Source organism: Gracilinanus agilis, chromosome 6 (assembly GCF_016433145.1).
Source record: "Gracilinanus agilis isolate LMUSP501 chromosome 6, AgileGrace, whole genome shotgun sequence".
NCBI classification, from domain to species: domain Eukaryota; kingdom Metazoa; phylum Chordata; class Mammalia; order Didelphimorphia; family Didelphidae; genus Gracilinanus; species Gracilinanus agilis.
This window is the reverse complement of record NC_058135.1, coordinates 282,746,223-282,762,848: the sequence shown is the minus strand read 5'-3', so window position 1 is coordinate 282,762,848 and position 16,626 is coordinate 282,746,223. Positions and strand designations below refer to the sequence as shown.

General features: G+C 33.8%; 1 pseudogene; it reads right to left on the bottom strand.

Moving 5' to 3' along the window:
* LOC123252744 overlaps window positions 1–15,793 on the bottom strand; it is a 22,701-nt pseudogene extending 6,908 nt beyond the window's left edge.
* Window positions 15,794–16,626: the final 833 nt, after the last annotated feature.

Genomic DNA, 16,626 nt, shown 5'->3' with positions numbered 1-16,626 from the left:
TATATATATATATATATGTCTGTGTATATGTGTGTATGTATATACTTTGTATTCTCATAATAGTAATGAAATAGAGAATAATTTATTCTGTAATCTTTATCTTATATAACTGTCTTTTAAAGAAAATTCACAATTGCAAGTCCTCAGAGTTTTTTAGACTCATGATTCTTTTGATGGAAATCAAACATCTCCCATTTAAAGTTGTTACTGATAGTTTTCATAAATATTTTAATTTTTTAAAATTGAAAACTATGTCACTCATCTATGGCAATGGCTCTATACTTTTCTCAGGGTCATTAAGTATATATTACAAACCTGTCTTTTTCATGATTTCCACTCATCAGGATGATACTTTTATTGTATACATTAGCATCATTTCAGTATCAGGGACTATTACTGTCACCAAGTGTGTTTCTCATAAATATACATAAATATCTAATTCTTTACACTATTTTACTATATTTGTATAAATATATAGTTCTTTACTATATTTTTAGAAATTTACTTCAATATCAAACTCTTTACTATATTAAATAGCATTTAATATACTATTAATAAATTGTATACATATTAACTTGGATTTTATTTAATCTCATGAGATTTGGGTAGAGGGTGAAATTTAGAGATATACAAGAGAAAGCTTATAGGAAAAGAAATTTGATTAAGTAGCATTTATCCAAATCCTGTGGTGGTTTAGAAATAATTCATTATTCAATTAGAATGTGGATGTCAATTTAGTCAAGATCTGGAAATATTGGATACAAGCCCTTTCTTATAATTGGGCTTTGGATAAAAATGTATAAGTAAAATGAATCAATAGACAGTAGAAAGAAGAATGTCCAGTCAGCCTTTGCGATTTCTACAATTTCTACACTCACTATCACAATTTCATCTGAATATTAGTACCATGAGATTAATAATCTTTTAATTTTTTTCTCACTAATAAATGGAGGCAGTCATAGATCCTTAGTATGTTAGACCATCATTATTTTATTCAATCTTAGCAACCAAGGAAGAAAAAACATAAGAAAAGTCAACCTCATGAAAGATGGTTCTAAGTCTTATATACTGTATTCTGCCTATGCACTGTAAATGGCAGAGGTAGGGGAAAGATGAATTGACTGGTATGAACCAAAGTGTGTGTACATAAGTAACAAATATTAAGTAATTCTTTAATCCATCTCTATTTTAAAAGCAAAATACTTATCAGGAAAGTAAGGAATTGTTTTTGTCTCTGTTCTTTGTATTTCATTTTAAATAAATTATATAATGCATTAATACTTTATTTCTAATCTGTCATATACTTGTGAAATTTAAGAAATCTTTGTTTCATAATTACAGTTAAAATATTTTAAATTGGATGCTATTAGAATAGGAATTGATCTTTTTTTAACAATAAGATAATACCAATACATATCTGAACACTATTAAATGTTTCATGAAATAATTTAAAAGAAAATATTTTCTATAATAAATGCTAAGTTTTAATTTTAAAATCAGTTTGCTATATAACTTACAAAAAGCTTTTAAATGTATAGGACATTTTATAGATATAATGTCAGTACATTATTATAAATCTGCTATAATGTATTCACTTGTATTCTTAAACCTCAGAATGATGTTAGTTTTAATTGATAAGTGAAGAACAAATGAAGTGTAATTATGAGGAAAATATGAGAATAAAATTGTTAGGGTCCAAAATGTGGTGAATTGAATTTTGCTATTTGAAGTAAATATTCTTAGGTCCACCATATAGCAAAAATATTTCCATTTTATTATAAGAAAAAAATGATCAGATTAAGTCACAAAATTAAAATCAAATAAAAGGAAAGAAATCCAATGTCTATCATTTGGGAGAACTCTTTCTCTTTAGGTACTCACCTGTTTTATTGGAAATCTTTCCATCAGGGCATAGGATACAGTCAAAGCAGCAGATGGGCTGGCCTTTAAGAGATTGCTTCCTAAAGCCATGGCCACAGGCCACACTGCATGTAGAACTTGGAATCTGAGTTTCCATTAAAGGAAGAGAAAAAAGAGCAGTGTAAGAATAATTCTAAAAGGTAGATTTACTGAAGAAATGGTGATTTGAGGCTTCTTCAATAGCAAACATTTAGAATAACATATTTGAAGTTTGGAAGTTCAAGAATGATACATTTCTGGATGGAGATTTTCTCCAAGTTTTTCATATTCTCCTGCATATCATGTTTTCCTAAAGACATGAATATGGACAGAATCTCCTCCATTTTAAAAAATGCTAATGGGTTGATGGCAAATTTTCAACCAAATATATGACAGTATATCTCTAAAGTGCAGTTCAATTTGTACAAGAAATGTTGAAGTAATTCACTGATCACTGAAGGAAAATATTTCTTTATACTTTTATATGTCAAGCCAATAAGAGAAACAGTCTTAAATTGATAAAAATCTGAGACTCCTCTTTTGACTCCTTTTGTGATCCACAGCATTTCTTGTTGAAAAGTACTGTGACCTTATTGAAAAGCTTTAAGCTCCTAGCAAACCAATAGTCAAGAGGTTAACATTCTTCTCCTTTGGTCAGGAATGCAGCTACTTGATAAAGTCAAGGCTGAACCTTAGCAGGAGCACTTTGCCCAGATTTAATAGAATAAACTGATAAGAACCCAGTCAAAAGTTAGCCTTGGCCTTATTCTGTTTGGAAGCCATTGAGAATCTTTGTGTTTTGATATGACATAATTTGTAACTTCTGCACAAACACGAAGTTTCAGGGGTTTCTTTTGGGTGAAGTCACTCTTGAAGTACATATAATAAACTCCATGCTGCCAGAAAGAGCTGTAAGCATGAGCTAAAAGATCTTCTATGTTCTATACTTCTTATAAACTAAGCTGTCCTTATCAGAGATGATAAATAGATCTGGAAATTTTTGTTCACTAAAAGAGTTCTATTCTTTGTAATTTCAATAAGGAATCCTGAATTTTTCAGGGAGTCATAATTTTAGAGAGTTTATAATAAAATGAACTGATTAAATACTTCAGTTTCATTTGATCTGCTTGATTATGAGAATCAATTTAAGTTGATTGAATTGGTTGATCTTTCTTAGGCTGACATTTGAAGTTATGTCTGCTGATTCATAAAAGGTGGGATTTATGATTTTCCAAAGATAAATACAATTGAATCTACATATAATTCTATATCAGAAGATGAAATACCCACAAGATTCTAATTTTTGATCAGTCATTTTACGTTTGTGTCAAACTTTTCAAAATTCTACTCATTTTTTTGGCAAAGATGCCGGAGTGGTTTATCATTTCCTTCTCCAACAGATTTTACAAACATTAGAAAACTGAAGGAAAAGGATTGAGTGACATCCCCAGAGTCATAGAACTAGTAAGCTTTTGAAGTCACAATTGAACTGGAGAAAAGGATTCTCCCTGACTCCAGACACTCTTCCCATTATGCAAGCACATTTTAGTTAAGATCTACTAAGAAGCAGTCATGGACATTTTGGGGAAAACAAATTCATTATAAAATATTTCTGTAGTTGCAGGATTTCCTATATCAGCTACCCTTTGGTGTCATAGGTCTCTTTTGAGGGTAAAAAGATTTCCACTCTCCCTCCTTCTCTTGTTTCTCAACCTTGCCCTCTTTGAATGAGACATTTAAAGATTTTCTTCATAAGAATGAATTAAAAAAATTATATAACTTTATTGGAAATATTTTTGAAAAGAGTATTAAGAAAAGGAAATCGGAGAATTCAAGGTTCTGCCTAATGAGAACAAAAGAGAAAAGTTGATGCTTCAGAACTGTCTTCGTCATTCCCAATGTATTCAGGGAAGTTCTTAAGTCCAATGAAGAGACAGCAGTGTCCTTCACCAGCCTCTTACCTGAGGAAAATCTTCTGGCCAATCTATGTCCTCTTCACTAATGCTTAACTCTTTTTTATGAGGAGTCACTTCTCCAACTTTCACCTCTGTCCAAAAATGATCAGGAAATGATTTAAAATTTAGGATATCATATGTCTCAGCAGTCATCAAGGTTCCATCCCCACATAACTCATTTTTGATTCCATTGACAGGATTAGCACACTTCAGGAAGTGTGGAGCTAATGGCCAGGGCAGAAGTTTGTTAATCCTTGGAGAAAGAAGGGTTCATTCACTCTCCTAAGACTTGATAATGAAAAAAAATGTTTGAAGATTACAAAAGCTGTCATTCTCTTTTTGTAAAATTCTTCTTACTAAACTTTACCTAGCACCCTACACTCTATTTCTCTTTTTTCCCTAGCAAGTCATAGGTGACTTAAGAGTAATGTTCTAGATATGTTCTAGATAATGAACAGACCTCAAAAGTAATTTTAAATTTCCTCCAGCAAATCATGAATTTCTTTCAAATACCTCTGATATCTGGCACTCCAGGTTCTTTTGTAAAATCTGTACTCATAGACAACTTATAATTTTCACCTAGTAGAAGACTTTTTATTTGGAAAAAGGCCTATCCATGATCTATATAATATTTGATAAAATTATGTTAGGATTAAAGGACCATTTTGAATTCATACTGCTGAAATTCAAGATAAAGAAGAAAAAGGAAATATAAATAATGAAAAGAGTAAACAATTGCAAAGAGTTCATTGAAACAAAATAAAGGAAAATAATTACAGTGGAAAAGAAATGGAAAAAGCTTTTTACATTATGACTGATTATTTAAAAAATGAAACAATAAAAGAAGTTAAGGGAGATTTGAGAAACACTGTTTTTAAGAATACCAAGATGATCATTTTGGCAGAAAGTAAGGGGACAAATAGAGAAATTATTTTATATAGAAGAGACACCCACAAAAAATTTTGTAGTGGAAAGTAAAATTAAAGTAGAGAGGAATTATTGAATCTCAGATAAGTATTAGGGAAGTAGATAAAAGGGGAAAAAACTATGATAAATGAACAGAAAATAGAATTTTTTTTACATTTTTAAACCCTTAACTTCTGTGTATTGGCTTGTAGGTGGAAGAGTGGTAAGGGTGGGCAATGGGGGTCAAGTGACTTGCCCAGGGTCACCCAACTGGGAAGTGTCTGAGGCCAGATTTGAACCTAAGACCTCCTGTCTCTAGTCCTGGCTCTCAATACACTGAGCTAACCAGCTGCCCCCAGAAAATAGAATTCTAAAGAGAGGACAGGACAAAAAAAGAATAGGAAGAATGAATAAGAAAATAGAATGGAGAAAAAAAAGCAGAGGTAGTAATCATAAATATGAGTGCAAATAAGATGAACTCATTTATAAATGGAATCAGAGCAGAAGGTATAAGAAATCAAAATCAAACTCCTTATTGTATGCAAGAAAAACACTGGATATGAAAAGATCTAGAATTAAAATAAGGGCTGGTAATGAATGTATACTATTTTGCTGAGATGAAAAAGAAAGTGGTACAATCAAGATCTCTTACAAAACAAAAACCAAAAGAATCCTAATTAAAAGAGATAATTAGGGAAATTAAATTATGCAAAAGGGTACCAAGCAATATAAAAAAATTAACTGCTTGATTTTCTATTAAAGACACCACTGTCTTTTTAAACACTTGCCTTCCATCTTAAAATCAATTCTGTGTATGGTTCCAAGGCAGAAGAGTGGTAAGTGCTAGGCAATGGGAGTCAAGGTTTTTGCCCAGGGTCGCACAGCTAGGATGTGACTGAAACCAGATTTGAACCTGGGACCTATTGTTTCTAGACTTGGCTCTCAATCCAGTGAACCACCCAGAAGCCCCCTAAAGATTTCAATTTTGAAATACATACTTAGTCTACAACTGAGACAAACATAAAATTAAAAGACATTCTTCAATTCATAAATGGTCAGAATATACAAACTGGCCATTTTCAGAAGAAGAATTAAAAGCTAAATGCAGTCATATGGAAAAAAATTCTCTATTAGTATAAATTAGAAAAATGGATATTGAAAGAACTTGGGTATACCAACTTAAACATCCAAAATGACAAATACTGAAGATTATGAGAGAAAAAATATTCTATTTGTGGAGTAGTGAATATTTCCCATCACTTCACAGAAAATAATTTGAAACTATGCCCTGAAGGATGTAAATTATAGGTAACACTGACCCAGCAATAACAATACTAGAACTATGTGCAAAAGATATCAAAGAAAATGGAACAGGTCTTATGTTTACAAAAATATTTATAGCTGTTATTTTCCTGGTGATAAAGAATTGCAAGTTGAGGGAATGTTCATCAATTGGAAAGTGAATGAATAAGTTGTAGCATATATTTGTGAAGGAGTACTATTGTGCTAAGGGAAATAACACTGGGATTGATTTAAGAAAAATTTGGCAAAGGTTTTATGAAGTGATAAAAAAAGTAAAGCAAGAATGATCAGAAAACATCATTGTGCACAGTAACAACACTGTAACTGTGACGATCAATTGTGAAAGACTTGACTTCTTTGATCAATATCATGATCCAAGACAATTCCAAAGAATTCATAATAAAAATATACTAGGCAATACTGGAGAGATTAATGATCAACTCCTTTTGTGGGCAGGGAAGAAAGGAGGGAGATAAAAAGAATCATCTAACTTTGGAAAACTTATGTAGAAATTTGTTATTAAAATAAAACAAAGATAAAATTAAAAAAAAAAAAAGAATGATGTAAGTAGCCTGTGCTAACTCCAATGGTGTAGTGGAGAGACCTATGACAAATTATACCCAGTGAGGAAAAATGGACAGAAAAGACAGGCTTATGATTTTGCCTGAGACTCTTGGCAAGGCCAGTCTCGGCTTACAGCACAGTTGTTCTCTAGGCTGAATATTAGATAAGAAAGAATTCCTTCCACAGTATGATCATCATCAAACCTTGAGTCCTTCCTTACTCTGAAGAGAAAAGAAATCTTTCTAATATCATGACTGTAAGAACCAAACCTTCCTTTCCCTAAGTTACACAGAATAGATCAACTGTCACTCTTTCTCAATTTGCTTATATTTGTAAAAGCAACCCTGGTAACTTTCTTGTGTGAAGTCATTGCATAGACAGTATGCTGTGGGAAAGCAACACCCCCCTCCCCAGAAATGATGTACTGTTTAGCATTTTACTCTCTATAAAAGTCTTCCTTGTTGTCACAATAAAGGAATGTCATAGAGACCAGGCCTTCCCATCTGGTCCTTCCTTTGTTATCTCTATAATGTATCTATCTCTATCTTTTTCCCTCTCTCTCTACTTCCTCCCTCAAAGGTGGAACCCTGGCACTCTGCACATAGTGCCCACAACAGTGCAAGAGAAATGTTACCTTCCAAGCAATAAGTGGGTTTGCTGCAAGTTCAGATAGATCTTTTGCCTCAGTCTGAAGCATATGGTGGAGAGCTTGAGCAAATAAATAAACTCCATTGTAGATATTAGAGCTCTTTCCGATTATGATCTGGTCCAAATAAAGAGGCAATACCTGTGCAAAGGTTAAGTTTTCATTGCATGGTTGATGCACCATATCTACAGGACTTGTTTCTGAAAGCAGACATTTAAAGGCCACCTCCCAGAAAGACTTTAGGAAAATGTCCTCAGGGTTGGCACGGGGATGCAGACTGTTCAGGAAATATGTGAAACCAGGAATCGGCTTCTCAAAATGAGAAAATATCAATGTACCATGAAAATTATCCATCTTTCTATGTTTAGATTCTGCAGTAAAATCCCAGGAAGCACTGGTGACCATCATCTTTCCATACAATGCATTATAATTCAATAAATAAGAAAGTTCTTTAAGGGAGTCTGTATTTCCATAGATAAAAATCACATTGGGTGAGGACTCAAGGATCTTAGACAAGAGTTTAATGTAGTCATCATTACTTTTAAAGTTTTGAGCAACTCGTTCTGTAAAAGCCAGACACATATGATTCCAGGTCATCTCCTCTTTCAGATTCTTGAAGAATTGTTCCCCTGTCATGTCATCTGAAATAACCAGCCCCATCCAAGTCCAGCCAAAATGTAGCATCAGTTGGACTGCTGCCAAGTGCAGAGTGGATTGCCCATTTGATAAACATATGGATACTGGACCTCATCAGACAGGAGAAGGTCAAATGAGCCATAGCTGAGCTACGTGAATATAAAGAAGAAATAACTGCAATGTTGATATATAGGAATTTCAGAGTCCTCTTTAAAGTTATTCTTAAGTAATTATCAGAGTTTTATACATAGAAGGTATTGATAAATTCTTGTTAATTTGATTGTATAGATAATGGATACAATTGATTTCAGAGATGACAATTTTGTAGCTGGATTTCAGGTCACAAAATTACGGAATTTAGCAAAGAGACATTTTGAAAGGTACATAATATGTACTGAATCAATAATCCTTTCTCCCATGTCTCCTTAAACAATTGCCCATTCTCTGTTTGAAACTTTTTGATGAAGAAATATCATCTCTGAAAACACTATTTTATTTTTAGACAATTCTTTCTATTAGCACCACTTTTCTTACATTTATTATTTAAAAAAAACAGCTCCTTTGGAACATGGACTCATTGCTCCAAATTCTTTCATAGTGATGTAAACAGAAGAGACTCTTTGTCTCTTGAATGAACTTCAAAGATTAATGTTTGAACTAATTGATCTCATCTCTTTTTAGCCTCATAAATCAAATATTCTTTTATCCAGCTTTATATGTCAAGGATTTTATTCATGTCAGGATAACAAGAAGGACCTAAAAGTCCTTGTGTTAATAATTACTAAGACCATAAAAGTCCCCAATCGAATATATACATGAATATCAAAATAAGCCTTCATATGAGTTGCTAGTCCCCTCTGAAAACTCAATACCTCTTTAGTGTCTATCTATACTCACCTGTGGCTCTTAGGAGCTCTAGCATACAATGTGGACACATAATAGTAAACCTTATTTGTAGATAGTCTAAACTAGGTTGAGGGTAACTGTCCATTCCCAATCCAATTACTCAGATAGGATATGCCTGCCACAATAAATGAAAAACTGCTCCATCATAATGGGCTGATGAGGACGATTTATTCCAAAGGCCATGAAAGGCTCTCCAACAGTAGCTTTTGTAAAAAGAAGTACAAAAGTATTTTACTAGTATAACATAATTAGTATACCCATTTTGTGACCTAAAAAATGATAAAAATTTACATAAATGATAATATTTTTATTTTTTGTGATTATATTTTCTTGATCTTTACTTGTTTGTACTACGGAGATCACATGACATTACATAATCATTGTGGTTTGAATGGAATTATATTGATTCATATTTGGGTAATTATTCATGGATTTCAGTGATCGTGACTATTGAAATAAATGCTGATTTTTCTACACTCCTGAAAGGAAACTACTAAAAAAAAAGGAATGATAGATCATCATGATTTCTGAAGAATAAATCTGTGATACTACCGAAGGATAATGTAAAGAAACAATGACATTATAAGTAAGTTGTGGGAGAGAAACATCAGGGAATTTCCTGAAATATATAATTTCTTACTTTTCTAATGCAAACACCCATATTCCTTGTCTATGGAGGGATAGGTTTGGAAAAGCAAGTAAGTGGCATTACGATTTGGCTTTTAACCAGCTCTTAATTCTGCTTCATTGTCCTAATGACTCTATATCCAGACCACTCAGAGGATTTTTTCCTTCTTCATCATAAAATTCTTTGAGGATCCAATTAGAAAATGCACATCAGGCATTTGATATTTATTTTCCAAAATAAGTTCAATTGAATAAACAATTTATGTCTAAAGAATATATTACATATTTTACAAATAAGGCCCAAATTAAAGAAGGGAATAAATCCTCAGCTGACATTTAAAGATCTCTGTAAACACAAAATTGGATAGTAATTGTTAGGACAGAGTACTGAAGGGATGGACAAATGCTTCATATATGTAGGATAAATTTACAAATTAATATCACAATGAATAGGAGCTTATTCCTGGCACTGGCAATTTTCTCTTATAAGAGGAAAAAAAATACTCTCTAAATTCCTCAGAGTTTTACTCAAATATAATAAGTGTTATCAAAAAAGAAAAAGTAAATAAACTGAGTAGATGGGTGTGAGGAAGGATAAAAGGGAATAAGGGATTATAAGGTGATTGGAGCAGGAAAGAAGGTAAGGTAAGGTATATAGGAGATAAGGGAAATAGTGTATGTAGGACAGGCAGCTCAAACAGGTTTATTCCCAGAGGCTTGAGACAGAGGATACAGGGAGGAAACAAGGGCCAGTAAGAAATGTTTAGGCTTGACTGGAGGGTTTCTCTTGTTAGTTTCAAAGTCTCTTGAGGGAGGGGTCGAGAGGGCCCCTCCCTGCCAGTGAAACTGATGGCTGGAGGAAGTCTTGATGTAGGTACTTCCTGCCAAGATGGATGCCCCCAGTTCTTTCAAGAAATAAAAGAAAATGATCCCTTCCCCTTGAGCCCTTGTCTTAATTTTTGACACAATGATTCACTAGAGGGTTTGAATAGGTAACAAGGGGATTTATTAATACCAGGGTCAGTCAGAAGGGCAGAGGGGTTCAGGGTTTTCTAATTGCTGCTAAGGAGAGGGGTGAGGGTGGAGATGGGTCACGGAGAGGTTTAGACAGAGAGAAAAACCGGCTATCCCAGCCAGGAAGATTTGACTGCCTTTTAAATAAAGTCTTTACCAAACCCAGGGATAACTTATTTGAGGACACTCCAATTATCTAAAGAAACTAAAACCCACAATGTTCAATCATCAAACCTTCCCTTCCAACCAGAACCCAAAAGGAAAATCAGGGAAGGGGAGGGATGGAGACGGGAGATCAGGGAGAGGTCCATAGAAATGAGATAAATGGAAATTTCCCCAAAACAAAATAAGCACAGGCCAAGGCCGAAGCAATTAGGCTAAAGCCGAAAAGTCAAAGCAAAAGCCTCCAGCCACAGTGGAAGCCAGAAGACAAAAGCCCCATCAGTTGGAACTTCCCCTCTATTTATAGCTTTAAGTTCCAACTGACTTTCTGAACATTCTAAGATGTTTAACTGACGTTTTGTGACCGTTAGAAATTGCAGAAGCAAAAAGTTTCTGTTAGCCACCTTGCATTGCATAAGGTAAACTGAGAGGATAAGACTATTGCTTGGGATGAAATTTATTTGATTCAAAATCATCACTCAAAACAAATAATTCGATATAGCATCACCTCATTTAAAGAAGAGAGTGAGTTTCTTCATGGAAGGGCTTTTTTTTCCTAATTTTTTTTTATTTCTTTCAAATCTGTGCCTAGGGTTTCTTAATGAATGTGAATTGGCTCACTGGTGCCAGTACAGATTATATAAAGTATTGGGATTGGGTATTATAAGCATATAGAGCATATGAGTAGAAAATGGGCAACAGTATTGCCTCACTTACCTGTGGGACTTTATATACTCCTAACACAGTGGCTATGGCCATAGAGAGTGTGCTTGACATCCCTCCAATGACAAACATTGGTTTATGCTGCCTGTCACAGCTATAGTTAGGGATGGTTGGACCCTTCCCTGACAACCATATCAAAGAGCTCTCCACAGCCAGCTGAATTTGATGAAAGTTATTGAGCAAGTGGTATCCCAGAGTTATGTTGGGCAGCAAATGGGGGTCCTTGTTGATCTCATCCACAGCAAATTGGACAGTGAGAAAATGTTGATAATGTTTGAGCATGACCCTAATGTGACAAGGATAAAGTAAGAATTAGGCACAACTTGGCAGGCACAGGAATGGCAGGGTATCATAATGGTTAAAATATGGGTCATTAGCAGAATTTTTCGAAAACTATATGTAAAACATCACTGAAACTTAAAGCGCAGTCACTGATTGAAGGAAAAAATAGATGTAAGTGGAAAAGTTGATACACTGACTGAAATTATGAGTGTGCAAGAGAGTTGATACACCTCTTCATCAAACACTGGAATCAATGAAGAAAGGATAGACAACTGTGAGAATAATATGTTGGCAAAGGAGTGGAATGATTAGGAAATAAACATAATGGCTTCTGTTTACTCTATATTTTAAGGCAATGACCACAGGTGAAGTATAGGAGAATAATGAGATATTGGAAGTTTGAAAATGAAAGGGAAGATGTGGAATAGCTATTGTGGAAAGCAGAAAAAGCAATCAGCCATAGCAGTATGTAGCAATACACTAATAAATTTTACAAAGAAATCAGTCTGTAAGTTTTTGTGATACTCTCAATTTTTTAGTAGTACCTGAGTAGAAGGAGAAGCAATAGTTACCAGGAATAATCTGGGGTAAGTGTGTGACAATACTTAAATAAGTGATTGGTGCTGTTTGAGAAGTCATGCTATCACAGAAATTCCATAGTGGAAAAGACTAGCCACATGTCCCTTCCTCTGATTTTCTCCATCATGTATTATTTACATATTTATTTGCAAAATACGTTTTCTGTGCCAAAAATCATTCTTGGACCTAGAAATCTAAATATAAAAATTAAACAATAATGTGCATTTTTCCTTATATTTGATTCCTAGGAAATAACTTACCTACATGCAATAAAAGTGATACACAATAAAAGCTTACAAAGAAATTTCAGGAATTGTGTTACAATAACTTGAAGAATCCAAGTAAAATCCTCATAGTAAGTAGTACACATGATCAGCTTTAAAGGAAAAAAAGTATTTTGAGAGTCAGAGTAGACATGAGAGCATCTTTCAGAAATCCTGTCTTATGATACCATGAAAGAGTTGTGATTTCATGTATGAAAGACAGCAAGTAAATCCGTTTAGACTCCATGTGAATAATTTGAAAAGGACTGTTGTGCAATAAACATTCAAAGGTAAAGTAGTTTTGAGTCAGAGCCTGAAAAGCTCTAGAACTTCAACAGATAGCTATAACTTAGTTTTAATCATTTGGCCATAATCAGCCATTGATGTTCCTTTGTAACCGTTGCCAAGGAATACTATTGTCACAAAGACATGTCATTAAACATTATTCCAGCCACTTTATGAAGACCCAAACATTCTTACTAAAAACAAATCTTTCCAAGACACCTAAGGTCTCTGCTTTCTTTTAAGGTTTGGGACTCCAGAATCTCTAAAAGGAATTCATTTAATATTTACATCATTTTCACCATTAGGAGGTAGTTCCTTCCAAGAATCCTAAATATATATGTTGATGAATTTAAATCAGTTTACCAATTTATTAACTTAATTCAAAACCCCTCTTCCCAATAAAGAAGTGAGTTGTCCAGATTAACTGTCTTTGGTAAATGATGACATTTAGCACATTTCCCCTAGATTTCCACATCCTCTTCAATCTTCTGTCAATTTTTCAACAATGCTGGGACCAGAAAATAACACAATTCACCAAAAGTAATCTGATTAAAACTATATACTGAGAGAACCTCATATTCTTTGTACTATAAGAAAATTCTTCTCTTCCAATCATTTCATTTTTTACTAAATTCATCCAATACATTTTTCTTATTGTAATGATGTCAGGTATATAGTATTCTGGTGTTGCTTATTTTGAAAACAAAATAAAGAATGCATATAACACAGCCAAGGCCCTTCTTACTGGATTCCTTTGCCATCATCACATCTTCCAAAACTGTCCATTGACCTGAATTTACATTCATTCTTTTATTAAAGCCTTCTAGCTCTGAGCCTTCTAAAACTAGGATATATCACACTCTTGTACTTCACCAAATCTTTAGAAAAGATGGGACTTGAGTTATTGAATTTAGAGGACATAGTGATTGAAAAGATGGGGTCCTTCCCATAATATAAAGAAGAGTGATCAGTAACTAATTTTTTAAAGATTTTAAAAAAGAAAATCCTGATGGTTATTAGTTTTAACATATACTTTTGTCATAACAAAACCCAATGAGATTGCTGAAATATTTTCTCCATATTCAGAGCTATATGTTCAGAATAAAGAAAAGATGAAGGAATTCTGTCAAAAAAGAAGACAATCATCAAGCATGTCTAACCAAGAGAAGGAATAAAAAGAAGTAGATTTTTTTAAAAAAAAATTTAAACCCTTGTACTTCGGTATATTGCCTCATAGGTGGAAGATTGGTAAGGGTGGGCAATGGGGGTCAAGTGACTTGCCCAGGGTCACACAGCTGGGAAGTGGCTGAGGCCGGGTTTGAACCTAGGACCTCCTGTCTCTAGGCCTGACTTTCATTCCACTGAGCTACCCTGCTGCCCCAAGAAGTAGATTTTTGAAGGAAGAATATGAGGAGCCATAATATTTTATCATATGTAATGGAGAAGAGTTAAATGAGAATAAGCAAAATAATTGAGAGATTTTGCATACTCATATCTTAGCAAAACTAGACATGCTGACTAGATAATGCATGCAGGAGGAATAAGAAATATTGTGAACTTTTCACGACTCAGGTTTGGTATATCCTAGAAAACAGCACAATGCCATTTTCTTGGAGGACATTGTGACAACCTCCCAATGGCGATTCTAAATTCAGATTAAATGACTATCTTCTCTCCTAAAATTAAAGGAAAAAAAAACATCAAATTTTGAGAAAGAAGAATAACAAAAAATAGAGAAATCAGAGTAAAAAGATTTGTGTTAATAAAGACAAGTGAAAGGATTTTATATATACTCAATCTCTAAATGTTCCCAAACAGCAATCTTATTATTCTGAAGAAAAACTATTGACACAAATAATAATCTGAAATAGTGCCTACTTTGCCATATTCTTAATTGACCAGTTTGTGAGGCCAAGATCATTTTTCTTAATCCATTCCTACTGACCTGCACATGGTGGTTAGATAGTTCAATGGAGTGGAATGGCCCAGTTGTTTATATTTCCTGGCAATAGAAGTGGTGAAATTCAGTACAATTGACTTTTTTCAGGCATCTAAATGCATGGTACTTGTGGTCATTTAAAACTTAATATTGTTTGGTATTTTATTTATATTTTGCTATCATGTTATAATGATAAAATTCCAATAAGAAATCGCTTTCATTAAGTTGTCCTAAAGGCCATAAAAGTTTATAGGGAAAGATATACATTTTGTACTTTTTCACTGCAAAATCTCTTTTAGGCAGATAAGCCTTGAAGCTATTGGTTGGACAAAACTTTAGAGTGCTTGTAGAATTCAGAATTAGTTCTCTTTTCTCGTACCTTAATATGTTAGTGATAAATTATTTTTCCAGTTTATTATATAAGATTCAGAGACTACCCCAAGACAAACTTCAACCAAACAGAGGATAACCTTTTCTCCAAAAAAGGTGTCTTGGGGATCTTAATTTTGCTACTTGATCTCAACATTGAGTGTATTCACTTCCTTCTGTGTCTCCCTAATCATTGACCTCAATGAGTTTCTTATATCCATGATGATAAATTCCTCACTATTTTGCTGCATAGTGTATAAAGATATGTACTTTTTATCTGTATGCTTGCTGCACAATACACAGTGGAAAGGTCTATGATTTTTACGAGCTTCCTGAATACTATTTTCCTTTTACCATTCAAACTCAACTCTTTTCCTTACCTAAAACTGTGAGGCCAGGTAAGACACAATTCTACCCACAGGACCAGTCAGTCAGGAATATTGATTACTACATTTCACCAATGAGAAAAATAATACAGAAAAAACAACTTACTGTGAATTTCCCTTCATCCAGACTGGAGAAAATCTGAAAAAAGTTGGTTACTGTGAAAGTCCATCTTGTGAAACAGGGAAAGGAAGGCCCCTAAAACTATGTCTCCTTCCTTTCTATATGTGGGGTTGTAATGTCTTTTTAAGTGACAAGGATGCTTCCCCATCTGAAATTCAGAAAAAGAAAACTGAAAAATCAGGATCACAAATAATCTAAAGAAAAATATCTGCTGTGTTCCAAAACCCATGGCCAAATTCTAAAATCCATAAAGTGTTAAAGAGTAGAGAAATCTAAACAATTGGGGGTCTTTTTCATGAATTTACAGACACTTTTTCTATTTAAAGATTTTGCTTTTCTAATAATCTTTTAAACTGTTCTATTTTGAACAGACCCTTGCATTTGGAAAATCCTAGTAGACATGACACAAGCCGTTGTCTAGGTTAAAGAAAAAAGATAGCCGAATTAGGTATATTTATTGGATATTTTTGCCTTCTGGATATTATTCACCTTGTTCCCTAGAGATAGGGAGGGAAAATTGCCACATCTTTATTCCTCTTGAGTGTTGGTCAAAAAAATATGTTGACCAGAGTCTGAAAGGGTGAGCATCTGGGGACCATCCTGCCCTGAAATTCTTCACCTGCATCCTCCTTCCTGAGTTAAAAACTCAAGTAATAAAAATAGGTTTTGCAACCTGCTTCCTTGTTTTAATCCCTGAAGTATTAGCAGCTTCCTGGGGTTTGAGATGTCCAACATGCTGTCTGATCTGTCTCAATTGAGTGCTTCAGAACTTCTGGAATAAAACTTTCACTCTCACCAAACTAAATCTCTGCAATGACTTCAGTTTCAGATGAAAAGGCAAAAAGGGAGAGAGATAGTTTCTATGACAAGGCCCAAAATGTCCTAGATGGTGTTGAGTCTAGCCTTGATAACAACCACAATACTCTGACCAGTGGAAGTACACATATAACCATTGTTGAAATGAATGTATATATAATAATAAAAAGAAGAATTTCAACAATTGATGATATCCTTACCATAAGTTTTTCTTCCAGAAATTTTGATCACAACCCAGATATACCT